A 12,092-nucleotide genomic window follows, 5' to 3' on the forward strand; every position below is an offset into this window, starting at 1 on the left:
CTGCCGGGACATCACCCGCAGTTTCATTGAATAAACATACGTAAGCTTATATTCCGTTGTTCTGTTTCAGTTATCGGGTTTTCTATTTTAATTAAAATAACATATCATTTTCAACATTATTTTATAATTACTTTCTGCATTAATTAAAAATTACAAATAATCTGTTGGTCAGTAAACATGCCTTTCGTGTATCAATGAAGGACGATTTCGATTTCAAGGCCTCATGTACTCATTTGTCCTCAAAGTGTCCTTAGTTTGGTAGAGTACACTTTGACGCATATCACACACAAATATTACAAACCTAGAATCCTACTGTAAAGGAATTTTACATTCATTAAATAAAAAAATAAACTGACCGCATTCGAAAATTCATTGAGAAAACTACACACTTTTCAATCAAATTTAATGAAACAAAACGTTATTCTCTAAGTCAACACCTTTTTGCAGAACCGAAAGAATTAAAAGAGAATACATTTAATACAACAGACCATCATTTGGTCTGATATTTGGTTTATTTCGTGATATTTACTCATCTATTTTTTGAACTTCCCGGGTGAAATCTTGTTTGTTTCGACGATGATTAAAAAATGTTCTCTATCCAGATGCCCAGTGCCTGGCATTATTCAAGATACTGTCATACCTCCAACTGCACGAGAAATATTTTTCTTTTCGCTTCAAAAATACTATATACCCATTATTTAGACGGCGTATCATTAATGGACGATGCAATGCGAGGAAGAAATTGATATTTATCATCAAGTTTTCTTCTATCAAGTAAGCACAAATATATTAGTACATTTATTTTATTTTTAAATGAGGACAAATCAAATAATTAAATTTATAAACTCTCTATTACAACAACTAATTAATATCTTAAAAGATCCGAGTTATTTTTTTTGCGAATTCAACATGCCACTTATTAAAATCCAGCTCAAACAATTAGCAGGTAACCTTGGGCTCAGGAGATTCTTAGAGAACACTTCTTTCAGATCCACCAAGATATCTTTCCTAAAACTACCGCACGAAGAATCAAGAAAATCGTAAATATAAACGTCCGTAAGATTGCCATAATTTATCCATATATCAGGTTTCCCAAAAACAAATGAGATATTTTCGCAATTGCTCCGTGTAAAATATTTTAACTTTGACAAATATTTCAATGCCTCTTGATCAGCTAATACCTTTTTGGTCTAGCACAAAATTTATTAAACGTGCTATAAATACAATGCAAACCACTCTGTTAATATCCAGAATACTATAATACTGGTGTGTTAATCGAAAAAATATTATAGGACGGTGAAGATATTTTTATGCAAAAAAACATTTTATCCCAAGGGATTAGAAAGACAATTTAGCAATTAAAATTTGATGATACCAAAATGAACTAGTCAAACATTCTTATAATTTTTTTATATTCGTTTAAAATATGGATTTTGCATTAATCTCCCAGATCAGTGATGACTCGCGACCATCTTTGCAACCGATAGAGTTTCTCTTCAGCGTATCGCGGGATATCAAACAAGAAATCTAAATGGCACCACATACGAGGATAAAAGGTTCTCGAATTTAACCATCAGATGTCAGCACTAGCGCAAAAACTCTTTCGCGTAGTAATAGGTATTTTTTGTGAGTAAACACGTAGAGCGTCAGTGCTCTGGGAAGAGATCTGTGGTACGGACGCCTCTGTGTTGTTATTCCCATCTAGCGATTTGTGAAAATGGAAAAACTTAAGTTTCGAGCAGTAATTCAATACTTCGAAAAGAAACGTACTTAAGCCATGAAAACTCATGCCAACTCTCAGAACACTCTAGAGAAATCGCTCTTTCATACTTAACTGTTGCTGAGTTGACAAACGAGTTTTAAATTTGGTCGGGACAGCTTAGATGATGAACCACGTGTCGGTCGGCCAAAATGTGCCACCGCCCCAGAAATTATTGAAAAAGTGCATAAAATGGTCATGGCAGACGGCCGAATGAAAGTGTGAGAAATTGTTGAAGCCGTAGGGATGTCACTTGAATGGGCCTATCACATTTTAACAGCGGAATTGGATACGGGAAAATTATCTCCTAGATGGGTACCGCTCTTGACTCATGACGCAGGATCACAAACGCATCAGAATGGAAATTTCCGAAAAATGTTTAACCCGTTTTGAGAGCAATCAAGATTTTCTGAGCCGGTTTGTGACGCCAGATGAAACTTGGGTCAACTTCTGTAGTTAGGAGACAAAACAGCAGTCAAAGCAGTGGAAATATGTTGATTGACCACCGCCAAAGAAAGCAAAGGTAATACGGTCGGCTGAAAAGGCGATGACTTCAGTTTTCTGTGATGCGAAAGGAATGCAGTTAATAGGCTATCTTTCCATTGGTCAAAAAATTACTGAACAATACTAAACCAACCTCCTGGACCAAATGCATTAAAAGATACGCGAAAAAAAGCCAGGTATGGGAAGGCAGAAAGTCATCTTTCATCAAGACAATGCACACCCACACACAAGTGTCGTTGTCATAGCAAAAATAGGTGAATTAAGTACGAATTGTTGCCACACACACCTAATTCGCCTGATTTGACTCCATCAGATTTTCATCGCTTCTTCAAGCTCAAAACTTTCCTCGTTGGACGGAGATTCTCTTCAAACAAAGAACTACCAACCGAATTAGACGGATATTTTGCAGGCCTGAAGGAATCTAATTTTCAAGATTGGATTTGAACATCGCTCGGACAAATGTATTAGTGTACAGGGAGACTACAATGAAAAATAAAATAGTTTCACTGTGTTAAGTCGTTTATTTAAATTCCATTCCGTGAACTTTACCTTCACCTTTTCAGCCTTCAAATTACCCTCGTTGGACAAGATCCATCGCGGCGCGAGTCATTGGGTAGGGGATGATATTACACATTCCCTTGTACCTGTCTCTCCCGCATTTGCTTCATATCGTGCCGAGCAGTAAAAAAAAATATAACGGAATGATAAATTCTTTGCAGAAGGAGCACAACACTTCGTAACCGAACCACGTCTTTTCGCGTGCAAAAATTATAAGTTATGGCCAAATTTTGGGTGCGTTCCGTAAACCTGGCCTCACCAGGCGAGCACCCCAACAATACTCGTCCCATCCCCTTCTCCAAATTACCGGCTACGCCCCTGCCACAAATATTGCCATCGTGTCCAAAGTGCAAAGTGCTCGCCTGTTTATGCACTCAGAGATACCCATACACCAATTCACGTAATGGCGTTCGCACTAGTCGAGGTAGGGGTGGCAAGGGTTCAGGTAAAACCGTAGGAATTTTTTTTGGAAGGGGAAGGGCACACAATTACGAGTGCGGGGTCAACATCCCCGAGCCAACAATAACATGAGGTAGAAACGGGCTACGACACGAGGGGAATGACATCGAGGCGTTCGTCGCAAATTGGTTGTGGAGTGCAGAGTTTGGACAGGTAAGGCGAGGGGTGGCTGCTGTACTCTGAGCCCAAGTCACCGAACCCACGTCAGCAGGTGAGATTTATTGGCGGCAGGGTTCAACGGAGGTTAAGAAGCCGATTTTCTTCGCCGTTGCCCAAATTTTACAGGTGGTATTACCCCGCTCGTTTTATTTCCCCACCTTTGAAAACCCTTCGGTGATGGAAGGAACTTTTAGGGTCACTGGTAACTGTGTTTTTTTCTTAACGGAGGAAATTCTTTTCCATAGTTTCCAAACAAAACTTTGCGCAAATTTTTCCGGCGTCCACAATACCGTTATTTAAGCGCTAGGAGAGAACAGACTAAAAATTTGAGTTATATGGAGTTCTGAAACATTACCCAACTTGGGAATTAACGTTTATGACTTCTTAAAATTGGTTAAAAAAATATCGTATATGCAAGATGCTTCCGAGAAAAATACGAAACAAAATAAATTAGCCATAATGAAAACTTCGTTGCAATTTTCCACACAATTTTAACTGTGGAAAATTGCAACGAAGTTTTCATTATGTCTCGATTCCACAATATCACGCCTGACTCTTCACTTTTCGTAAATTAGCCATAGTGATTAAAAAGCAAAGTTGATAGTTAGATGGCAGTTAAACGAATATAATTAAAACGACGGACTGATATTTCTACACCCACATCAACATGAAACCCTTCAAGGCATTGGCATGATGTGTGGCAGGGCCAGTGACAGAGAAAATATGAAAAAAAATAACTTGGCAACGAAAAACCTGTTAAGTATATCACACAAGAATTACAAAAAAAGCAAAATCCTATTAGCGGTAGTCTAACGATAAAGATAGATTTGGATATGTCCTGGTACTACTCGATACTATATCCCTAAGTTCTAGTTTAATGGCATAAAATATCGTTAGACCACATACATACTGTTACAATAACTCTTTTTTAAGCTCTTTATCTTTTTCTACCTCCCTTAAGTTCATCCAAAACACCTCTTCTTTTCATCCCTTTAGCCCACTACACCAAATTTATCCCCTTTATAACCGTCTTCAGCATCCCATTTTTTCTCATTAACGCAAGATAAATATCCCAAAAATGCGACAAAACAAGAAAAACGTACCCACTTAGGTGATAGAGGTGTTTGAAGAATATACACAACTTTGTCAATTCCATAAAATGCTTACGTAATTAAAAATCCAAAATAAAATTATAAAATCGAAAAATATATCACGGACATTACAGTGGAAATTCTGTATGAACTTAAATGACCGAATGGAAATTTGTCTTAGTTGAATTAAGAACAGGACACATGAAAGTTTTCTAAATTTACGCGATGGCAGAGGCATTAATTGGATTCAGCTTTGCGTTTGCAACAGAACATCGTTAACTTAGTGCAGTATTATTATAGGTAATCTACCGGTTAAGGCAGGTTTTGGATGGACATATACTGCCTAATAATTATCTTGTATCTCCCAACAAAACACAACCCAACATCCTACCCTATAATAAGCCCCTCTTAATTTCCATATACTTCCTTCCTCCCTTTATTCTGTTCAACATCCCAATCCTATTCCTGCCTTTTTCTAGCTTGCCTAACATTCTCCCCTCTATTACAGTCTTCGACATCCAATCAATGTACTTTGTCTTTTATTTTGCCAGTCTCCTTATGATTTTTCCAGCGTTCCCTTCTCTTCCCCAACACAACCTCGCACTTCCTCACTTGTTTTCCTTTCTGCCCACTTCACCTTCTCCATAGCAACATTTCAAAAACCTCCAATCAACGCCTATTATCCTTCCTCAATGACTATGTTTTCGCGCCTTACATAAATACGCTCCATACGCCGAGTATTTATCGGCAGCTCTCAATCTTACGATTAACAAACCGCAGGGATCTACATCGTTTTTTCATCTAAGCTAGGCTCACCACTTCTTGGTAACTCCTTATTCGCAAATATCTTAGTAACTGCTTGATTACTATTAATTATGACAGATGGAATTTCTGGATTTTCCCAGTTTTTCCCAAATGTTTGCCGGTTTTCTTATGGAACTATCGATCCAATATTCATGCAGTCATACATTACGTACTCATTCCATTCAACTGAAAAATCTGATACGGTGAAAGACATATGCAAAACATCGCAAACACTTTGATCGCGTATTCTCAATACAAACAACTAGGACCGGCTGTTAGGTACTAAAACGGCTCCCTCTCTCCGGCCTTCCGTCACTCTCCATAGCTTCAGTCGGCCTTTGTAAACGATAAAATTTTGAGAAAGTATTTTCGAAAATTTTAATGCATGGCAGAGTTTTTACGGCGCGAAAACTTGATCATTGAGGCAAAATGATAGGTGTAAGTTGAAGGCTTCTGAAATGTGAGCATTTGGAAGAACGGGAAAGGTAAATTGACGGAAAGGAAAATAAACGGAGAAGCCCTAGGTATACTGAGGGAGGAGAGGAGATTACTGGGAGAATTACAAAGGAGGCATGACAAATGAATGTAGAGCATTTTTTGAAGGAATATAATGCTGATATAAAGCAGACCGTTGGGCAAGTGAGGTAGATTTAGGTGTGAAGATCAGATTGTGCCTTGTTAGTCGAGGATAAGAAACGTAGGTGTGTTTTCGCCATCGAGTGAAGACCATAGACATGCGATTCATGTGATTAAATGAAATATTTCCATACGATGAATCATACATTTACACCTTTTACATATTTTTATTCTTACAGGTTGTCTTCTTTTCCTACATTTTCCTTTTCTCTCTCTCTCTTGCTGCATCCTGATAAAAATTCGTGCGCACATACCCTTCACGCCGTTTACCTTTGGGATGGGTTTGGAAACATGCATGTAAAATTCCACTCTCTCTAGGGTACATACATAGGTCTAGTTCCATAACCTGCTAGTTTCAAGTGCATCTTCAAGTCTGCACCTTATTAATTCTACTTTCAATGTTATTGTTTTGATTACATTTATTAATAGTTATCATATATTTATCACTATTTCCTCTGAGGTCGCCATTCTCGTCAAATAATCAGCGGTGTTGATTACTCCTCCTAACACTTGAATCTTGGATTCCAATCATTATTTTTTATTATAATTATTGCTATGCATTTCCCGTTTTAAATGTTGAAGAATTTGGGTAAAAACCTCTCTTCTTGTGTAACCCTATCCTTTTCATCACGATAAAGAGGCCGTAATTGACAAGTGTCATAGTTTCTTCAAAGATAACTCTTCTCTATATGCAAAAAGTCCCATTACCTGTAGCTATTCATTACTCTATTTCCGTCAATGTCATCAAGTAGTAATGAGTCGATTTTGAGTAAGTACAAAAAGTACTTATTCAAAATAGACGGTGAAAACAAATTATGACCGGCCCTTTTCTGATCTCTTAACGTTGAGAAATTCATGTTCTAGCGTATTCTTTTTCGTGAAATCGTCGTAAACAAAATAATCTGTTATAAGTTTCATCATAATGAAAATAACTATGGCGAAGATTTATGAAACGCGGTTAGGTTAATTTTATTTAATACGCTCATGTTTGTCTGTCGCTTTCTTATTCAATTACATAATAATCAACTCCTCCCAGAGATGCATTGGGTTTTACGGTTTTTACCCTTCAGCTTGAAAAACATGAAAGCGTTCCTTCCAACTGGTTTAGCAACTCCTAAAATATTTCGCGGATTCCTAGGACTTTTGCTATCCTTCAATGTAGAATTTAAATCTATTTTCAATAAAGAATGGCCATTTTTATAACTGCTATTACCTTTTCCCAATTTTCAATGCATATTTTTACTTTCAAATTTTTCTTCGTGTGCATTAAGAATATTTTCATTGGTATCATGGATGTGATTTTATTACGCAAACTTTATTGAAATAAAATTATTGAATTTGTAATTCCACACACTTTAATTTAAAATCACGACCCAGGTTTTGACGTTAAACGTCATCACCAGGTCTGACGATGACGTTCAACGTGGAAACCTGGGTCGTGTTTTTAAATTAAAGTGTGTGGAATTACAAAGTCAATAATTTCATTCCATTTCAATATGTAATGCAAATTCCATAAATTTACGCCTGAGACAACAAATTTTACGCAATCCTTAGGTACGATGAAGATGACATGACTATTGAACCGCCTTATACAGTTTTAAAATATCTGGTTGAAGATTAAAGTTTGAATTTTACTCAATAAATATGAATGACCACAAATTAAGGATAACCATCACAACATACACCTATAACAACCACTCGTAATTACTTTTGAGTAATTGATAATTCTAAGACTACGTACAAATAATAGTCACTGCGTTAATTATCACTTATTCTTTTAAATTTTATGCAAAATGCGATCAAAGTGATTCTCATTTGTTCCACTTAATATCTTAAATTCGACTTTTTCTGGTGTGAATTTTAAGGTTATAAATAAGGCACGTTACGATTCGCGTTGATGTGGATCACAGGTATCATATAATTAGTTAACCATGCCAAATAGGAATTTGAATCCCATTAGAGCCATTTTTCTTCCATTGGATTGTAACCCACTTCCAATTTTATGACAAAACTTCATGTTTTTTCAAAACAGCATATATATGACGATATGCCTGTATTATTAACAATAACCTTGCGGTCAAGGCAGGTTTTTGATCAATCTTCTACTGATCTACTTCTACTGAATCTACCACTTGATCGATTCTAAGTTTCGCCAAACAACACGCTAAAAATCAACACTGAATTACAATCAACTATCCTGCTATTCCACATATTTCTTGCAACTTTACATTCCGTCCAACATGCAACATTATATTCCTCCCCTACCTACTTGTAGATTACCTAGGTAGGGGAGTCCCTTGCATGGCCATATTTTTTCCTCTTTTACGGTCTTCAACATTTCATCTCCACTCAATATGTTCAATAGAATGCAACAATTTCGGAGTGTAAAAATCATTCGCCTTGACCGGGATGCACATTAGCGGATGACTCCGTTAAAAGTTACTGTTGCGGCATCTCCCGCAGTTTCTTTGAAATGCTCAATAGACTTCGTAATATTAAGAATTAACTGAAATTATAAATCATCGGCTGATAACCTAACACCGATTTCTACACCCTCTTGCGGCGGGATTCAGTTTATTATAGGTATATTTTATATGAGTTTTCTTATATAGTTTACTTATCGTATTCGTAACTTCAAGCGAGTTATTAACAAATTATTATTAGTCTAAATTATTATTGGTAGTAGGGTAAATTACGATGGACCCTGGGATTACAAACAACTGGACTCCTAAGCCCTGAGTAGCATGACAGTGGTCAATATCCTCAGACCCCATACCGCCTGTTACAATAACTCATTATTCAGCTCTGAATACTTTATACCTCCCTTAATTCTACCCAAAAAATCTACATTTCCTCTATTACAATCTCCAGCATTCCATTGCCACTCATTATTCCCTGCATCCATATAAACATATCAAGCCTTTAGAAAGTATCATTTTAAGTAGTCATTCGCGTTTTTTACTTATTGATAAATTTAAAAAAATGTTGTAAGTACATAATTCAGTAGAATTTACCTTTCCGAACCGACGAAATAAAGGAAACCAGATAAGAAATAATCATATATATTGTCGAAGGCAAGAGTAGCGAAAATCCACCGCCTTAGAATTAAAGATTCCTTTACGGATCAAGTAGAAATAGAATATCTTAACAAAATGATTCACCCGGGGTCTCCAGTTCTCGTTCCATTATTGCCCTGAATTATTTGAGAATCCTGGAGAATTAAGGTGGCAATGCAAATTAAACTGGTGTAATGAAGCGTCGTTTTGAATGGCTCAGAAACTTGGTCGTTAAGTCAAGAGGATAAGAAAGGATATTTCCCTCACCATATCCTTCGCCCATTTGTAGGAGTACGGCCGTGTTGATTCATCCCATAAAAGGATAAGCGTATACTTGAGGCTTTTGAGATGTGCTTATGGAGAGGACTGGAAAAAGTAAAATGATCGGAAAGGAAGCCAAACGAAGAAGTTTTAGTCGGAAGAGAATATGAGACGAAAGAAGTTGCTAGTTGAAAATTGAAGGAGGCAGGGCAAGAGGATGCAGAAGATGCTGATAGCCGTTGGTTCGTTTAGGACCGTAATGGAGGGGAGAATGTTGGAAAGGGAGTTAGAGGAAGAAAAAGGTATATAATAAATATGAAATGATTAATAGTAGAACGTATGCAGATATTAAGAACGAGCTACTGTAGAAAGAAGTATAAGGATATTTTGTGTGGCGTTAGTCGGGTCTATGAAGTACAGTGGTATATAGCGCTATGGTTCTACGGAAAACCGACCCTAGCCTGCAAGTTTACTATTGATAATAAGTAAAAGAAAGGTATTTTTGGCGTCACATTTCAAACTACATGGAATCGCGACCGTTACAAAGTGACTTTGGCTCGCAGCTATCACATCTTTGGAGAAGAGCGATGAGCACATGCCAAATCGCACTTTAAAAACAGCGTCACAAGCAATTAAAATAAGTTATAAATCTTCACTCAAATGTAGATCGAGTCTACCAAATCAAGCTGGAAATTGTTTTCAGCATAAGAAAACATATTTCGTAAATGGTATGGGTCTTATGAAGAATGTTGCCCGATTGATTGAGTTAAGGGAGAATGCTATTCAACTTAGATCCATACATTTGTCTTAGGTCCACGATACCTACTGCGGCAGATGTAAACTTGTTAGAAGAGATGTAAACTTGTTAGAATATCTTTAAAAAACTCGGTTAAACGGGTAAGATGATTTTTGCTTCAAAACTGGAGAAGGTAAATAGGTTTAATTGACTTTTGGAACGCACAAAGGAGCCCACTCTGATGCTAACTTACACCTCTCCATGTTTTAATGATAATTACAGTTAACACTAATAATTGAACAAAGTAAAGAACAACAGAGATCTTGGTCAAATTATACGGCCAAAATAAAAATTTTCCCCACAAGTGAGGATCAATGACCTTGAAAACTAATCCAATCAGTTTCGCGGTGCATCATTGTTTGATCAATTAGCTTGAAAGGTATCTCACTATCACCTCCGAACGTTCGTTTTACAGAATTATTCAAATCAGTTGAAGCATTGCTCATTTCTCATAAGCAATAGAAACTAATGTCTGGACAAAGAAAAAATTTTAACTGATAAGTGTATCGTGTTATTGTTGTAGGTCATTCTTGATTACATTGAAACTAGTATTAGTCACCATAAATGGATAATTAAGAGTATTTTTATGCACATACACCATCTCACTGCGGAGGATGATGTTGTCCAGAAGCATGTTTTTTTCCGTGGTTTCAATATTTTTAGGCAAAAAAACATTTTTTCAGCTTTTGGTATCGTCGTTATAAGTTACATGTGTGACGCATGTATATCATTCTCCGGGGGAAAAAAACGAGTGTTTTTATATTTAAGATCCTGCCTGGTAAAAAGTAAAGCATGGCTAAAAATAAAGAAAACATCTGGTTAACAGGCGCGCTTCAAGCGGAGATAAGCCCACGTGGCCTAAATTTTGTGACTGGGTTAGTCGGTTTAGAACCAGTTCCATAGTTTCGGTCATGGAGCCACGGCTGCCTTCACTGCCTTCCTTGAGGGATGTATAGCGAAGGGACGTTTTACTCATTCCTTAATATCCGGGGTGAAACTATATAAGGGGGCCTGCTGTTCAAGGGCGTTCGGAAATAGGAACCCTTTAAGTTTGGGTTTGCTCTCGAAATTTGTAAAAGGTAGCGTTTGGAAATGGTCAGTTATTCCATTTACGGTTGATCGGAAGAGGCGCCCACCCAAAGTATTCAATCGATGCATTTATATTATTCTGTAAGCGTAGAATATTGAATAATTTTATGTTTCCAGATGCGTCGTTTCCTCCCAACTGTTCATCGATTGATGATCTCTCAGCCCAAGAGAATCCCTCCAATTCTTGGAATGTCATTGAAAATTTCAAGACTATCAACATTATTGACGTTTTGACCTTCCTCATACGACCGAGGAATCCACGTTCTTACTGGAGGCACTTAAAAGGTAGTGGTAGCAATCGCAATCAAATATTCCGGATCCCAATGTTACCAAAAGATAGACTTTTTTCGGTTCAATATTATAATAGAAACGTCGAGTAACAGTATTCATATAAAATGGAAATACGGCATGGTATATCTGTTTTTTTTATTTATATGTAATTGAAATATCGTATGACAGTAATATTTAGAGCTTCCCTTTAGGTTTCGTGTGTGATCAGTGTTTATGTTAAATATGCATAAAGAATGAATAATGACATAGCCTATTACCACTCATGTCGAATTACTTATGCAAATTACCAATTATTAGCTGCAAATTATATTTAACTAAACCAATAATCTGTCTATCGTATTTGTCAAAAAAATTAAAACAATATTGCAGTTATCAATTTGAAATATTTGTCACTTTTTTATTTATGAACGATGATAACTCGATTGAGAAATGCATGTATTCATGAGCCAATAAGAAGGTTTCATTTCCCCAATAGGGCGAGAGTAAACTCGGAATTAACTAGCGCAACTAAAAACATTCTTCCGCCGCTTAGTTTGCACTATTCAAACAAAATAACTGGAATAATGTGTTCCAGCTCATTATTAATGTGTGTCACAATTTTGAAACTGAATTATATTTCTTCTTCCAAG

This window comes from Hetaerina americana, unplaced genomic scaffold, assembly GCF_022747635.1.
Source record: "Hetaerina americana unplaced genomic scaffold, ioHetAmer1.1.p SCAF_15, whole genome shotgun sequence".
Taxonomy (NCBI): Eukaryota; Metazoa; Arthropoda; class Insecta; order Odonata; family Calopterygidae; genus Hetaerina; species Hetaerina americana.